This window comes from Microtus ochrogaster, chromosome 15 (genome assembly GCF_000317375.1).
Source record: "Microtus ochrogaster isolate Prairie Vole_2 chromosome 15, MicOch1.0, whole genome shotgun sequence".
NCBI classification, from domain to species: Eukaryota; Metazoa; Chordata; class Mammalia; order Rodentia; family Cricetidae; genus Microtus; species Microtus ochrogaster.
The window spans coordinates 150,204-155,155 of NC_022017.1; positions in this window are offsets into that span (position 1 = coordinate 150,204).

A 4,952-nucleotide genomic window follows, 5' to 3' on the forward strand; every position below is an offset into this window, starting at 1 on the left:
GCTCACCTTACTAGACCTGGATGGAGGTGGGTGGTCCTTGGACTTCCCACAAGGCAGGGAACCCTGATTGCTCTTTGGGCTGACGAGGGAGGGGGACTTGATTGGGGGAGGAGGAGGGAAATGGGAGGCGGTGGCAGGGAGCAGGCAGAAATCTTTAATAAATAATTAATAAAAAACAAAGCTACACAGAGAAAAAAATGAAATAGGAAAAAAATTGTATATGAATGCCTATTTCTTTTCTTCTTGAATGTGAACATTTTAAGATCATATTTTGAGTACTAGTCTTAATTGTAAGCCCTGTTGTTTGTCTTAACTTTTTCTCTTTCTTGAGTGAATATCATCTGTGTCTGTGGCTTTAATTATTTCCTATGGCAAATGATTTGTGAATTTAAACTTCCAGTCCAGGTTTCCTTTATGAAGGATCAGTACATGATTTGAACTGAAAAGTAAAATTTCCCTCTAGGCCACAGCTTTATGAGGATACATAGATTAATAGATATGGATTAATTTAAGATGTACAAGCAAGCTAGGAATCCATCTAAGCTATTGGACAGTGTTGTAATTAATATTGTTTCTGTTTGACTATTTGGGTCTGGACAGCTGGAAAAAGGAATGAGCAGTCTCTACTTACAAAATGGTGCCCAATATGGGACATGGATTCATGTAAGACCAAAAAAGCTTTTTAAAAAAAATAAACGGATAAAAGACAGCTTCTAGGTCCACAAAAAAATAAAAGCCAAGGACAGTTTCTTGGTAACCACATTTTTTCCAGATAGGCTGCCTTTGCTAGCAGCGAGCAGAGGTTCAGCTCCTTCAAGTAAAAGCTTTCTGACTCAGCATTAGCAAAAAAAAAAAAAAAATCTGTATGACTTCAGCAACTCTGGCTCTTTTGGGAAGTCCTGCACTTCAATAGGGCTTGTAAGCTGAGTACTACAAGTTACTTAAAGGTGACATAGATATGCTGTATCCCTGGAACTGGGGCAATGAGCATGGGTCACAAAGCTGCCAGTAAACATACTGTGAGAAATGTAAAGACGGTCAGAATGACCTACTTGCTTTCTGCCTGAACCACATCATTTAGGCTAAACTAAAACATTTTATACATGACAAGGAGAGCCAAGAACTGGACAACTAAAAATATGTCCATAGTATGCTTCATGTACATATCCCAAGGAAGATGGGAATGGGTTAACTGAGAACATACTTCATTTCCATAATGTCATGCTTATTTTATCTTTTTTTCATAACTAAGGAAAACTATAACTAACCATTCATCAATTCCATCAAAGACTCCAGAAGGATATAATATTACCCAAGTAAACAAGAAGCAATCAATTTCCAAAACTCTAGAAATGACAGACACATCTCACTGCCTGGACAGTCACCCAAAGTTCTTTTGTACTGTTGGGGCATCCATCTTTGATCTTCAGGTACATAGTATCCAGCGGACTTTTCCATGAAGCAGGAAATTTCAAAGACAGTTCAGTCACTTTCTTTTGTATCCTGCAGAATGTCTCGCAGACTCTTTCATGAATCAGGAACCCAGAAAGATCATCTCACCTTTAGGCAAGTTCAACAGTCCTCTCTCTGTGGTTCTTTGTGTCCAGTTTATGCAATAGTCCAAGCAAGAGCAGTTTCTTGCCCAAATGGTTATCAAACTCCTTAAGGAGTCTCTTTGATGCCCATCTTCCTCTTGAAGTAGATTGGTGCTGCCAGGAGCAGACATGTCGCATTGTCATGAGAACTCCTAAGTTATTAAAACATTTAAAATGACATATTCTATAGTCTTTGGAAGATATGAAAAAATGCCTATCTAACTGAAATATATCTCTATATATCTAGAAAATATAACATGACTACAAGCTTAACTATTATTGATTATTATCCATTAACAACCTATATTTCTTAATTAAACATTACAATTTTAAATGAACTTCACAATCGCAATACCTTAATCAAGATCAGAAATACACGTACTTATAACAAAATAGACCCCAAATTTCTATCAAGAAGGCAAAATCTATACCAATGCAAATTATTTATATCTATATCATATCCCCCTTTAAATGTAAAAGAACATTTATAAGCAACATTTGGGAATATGGATGCAGTTTTTTCACTCCAAACTGCTTTGTGCTGAATGGGGGTGCTGTTATTCAGGTCTTTCATGGTATAACCTGTCTGCTAGGTTCATCTCAGTTGGCAGTTGAGTGAAGTAATTTTCTGAAGCTGCTCATGCTTCAGGAGAGCATGGTATGTCATACCATATTGGGATAGAAGCAATCCACAGGGTCTCATCCTCTGTAAAAACAAAAGAAGAACCTTTTTTCCAAAGCATCATATCCTTAGAACCAAATTTGTAAGTCATAATACCCCTATGATATCCATTCTGGTTTAGCTTGGCAGCCCATATTATGAAATGTGCTTCTGTATTTAGCTCCTTCACAGCCAAAAAATTTAAAGAATACATAATAATACAGAGAATGCAGACTCTTTGTGATTTTTCCATTTTTACATGGCTTATTTTTTTCTTTTAATCTATAACTATCTGTACTCTGTCTCTTTAAAGACTTTACCCTTTTTTTAAAGCATTAACTTTATTCTCTCTATTCTTTTTCTTCTCTCTCCCAAGCCTACATACATTCATTCAACACTGTGACCCATTTAGAGGTCTTTTATGTCTGAATCTGTCCTATTGTGAATCTGTAATTCTTTACTATCCAGGAGCACTTCTTAAAATGTTAAGCATTTCTTAAAAACTTAAGTTGCGCAATGTAGAGGTAGTATGGTACCGCCTGTTTCCTGCCCAGTCTAAACCTTAACTGCACTACTATTATGACAATTACAATAGTTTCTGCCTGAGATCAGCACAGTTCAACATGGCGGAGCCGCTCCTGCCTCAAAGCGATTTGGTATCCCTGAGCTGCGCACAGTTCCAGGCAAATAGCAAGTTCACATTGCCATCAATCAAGCAAATATTTTACTCACAAAACCCCATCCAAATCCTCTGTCTCCTGCAAGAGACAGAGGGCATGGTAGGAGCATAGCCCAGAAAGCCAGCATTTTAAAACTGCATGTTTTTTCCTCCGCCTCCAGGTAGCAGCCACACTCAGCACTTTATCTCTGAGAATGAGGTTTTTATCTGAGTTACAGCCTAATCTGCCACACAGAGCACTGTGCAGCCTGGAAACATCTCTGCGTATGGCGGCAGGAATCGGCTATGCTCTCCAGCCTGCCCAAGCCTGATTCAAACATCTGCTCAGGCAGGAAGAGCTGAGCCACGGGCATGGTCTCAGCTACTTTCCTCCTGATCCCAAGTGGACACACAAACACACAGGCCAACAAACGCCTCATAGCCAGAGTTTACACCAGTGAGCAGGGCCCAGGAAGCCATGTTAAAAAATTATGTTGCGTTTTTTGTATGGCTGCTGAGTCAGGAAATCTCTGTGCAGCATGGCCTAGCAAACAGCAAAAAGCTGTGTTGTCACCACTCTGTTGTAATAAGAAGCAGTGGGCTGCTTTTTTTGATCCTGCCTAGCTCCCAAAATAATTACATGGAAACTGTATTCATTTAAACACTGCCTGGCCCATTATCTCCAGCCCTTTATTGGCTAACTCTCACATATTGATCTAATTCATTTCTAATAATCTGTATTGCCACTTGACTGTGACTTACTGGCAGGAGTCTAACCAGCATCCACCTCGCAGAGGAGAGCCATGGCATCTGCTACACTGCCTTCTTCTTCCCAGAATTCTGTTCTGTCTACTCCACCCACGTAAGGACTGGCCTATCAAAAGGCCAAAGCAGTTTCTTTATTTATCCAATGAAAGCAACACATAGAGAGAAGACCCTCAAACACCAAGGCTCCACAATTACAGGTCTTATATATATTGAGTATTGAATAAGCATTTATTGTCTTTCCAAACAACCATCAGAAAGTACATAGTACAACAATAGAAGAATTCAGCTATAGTATTCCTGTGGGATAATGCTCTTGTACACTGTAAAGATTTGTCACTTGTGTTGGTTTAATAAAATGCTGATTGACTAGTAGCCAGGCAGGAAGTATAAGTGTGGCAACCAGACTAGGAAAATTCTGGAAAGAGGAAAGGAAGAGATGCAGTCACAAGCCAGACTCAGAGGAAGCAAGATGAGAATGCCATTCTGAGAAAAGGTGCCAAGCCATGTGACTAAACATAGATAAGAATTATGAGTTAATTTAAGTTGTAAAAGCAAGTTAGAAATGAGCCTGAGTAGTATGACCAAACTGCTTATAATTAATACACCTCTGTGTGTTTATTTGGGACCGAATGGCTGCGAGACCAGGTGATACAGACACTTCCATCTACACAGTATTCCAAATATGCCACCTTTATGTGTTGTGTATTTTTAGCTGAAGGAAGTAAGGAACTTTCTCTCATTGGTCCTCCCTTTCACACAAAGCAGGCCTTACAAGAATTCTTTGACCTGTGTTTCCTGGAAAGAGGACCGTCACAGAAAGCCCTACCCTGCTAAGAGTCAACACAAACCTGAAAAGACAGGTGTCGCCAAGTCCCACCCCTTCCCTACACAACTGCCCTCCACCCCTCAATCCAAAACAAAGACATTATAGTAAGGTAGGGAAGTCTTCCCTATAGGCATTGGGTGCTACCTGCAGATATTCTTAGCCTTTGGTCTGAAGTCTCCTGTGTTATGTAAACATATTAAGAAACTTATATTAACCTCTTGGTTATACAGCTTTAGTTATGACATTGTGATAGGTAAAGAAAATATATTTCTCTTTTCTCTCCTTCATAAAGGAGGATCTGACTTCCTAAAGGAAACACTAATTATTTCGAAGAACTGCATTGCACTAGTAAGAGTTGTGGAGAAGCAGTGCGGTAAATGTTGATCTAGGAAAAGCCAGACTAACATTGTGCTGAACTAAATAGATTTTCAGTTTTCTGTTATC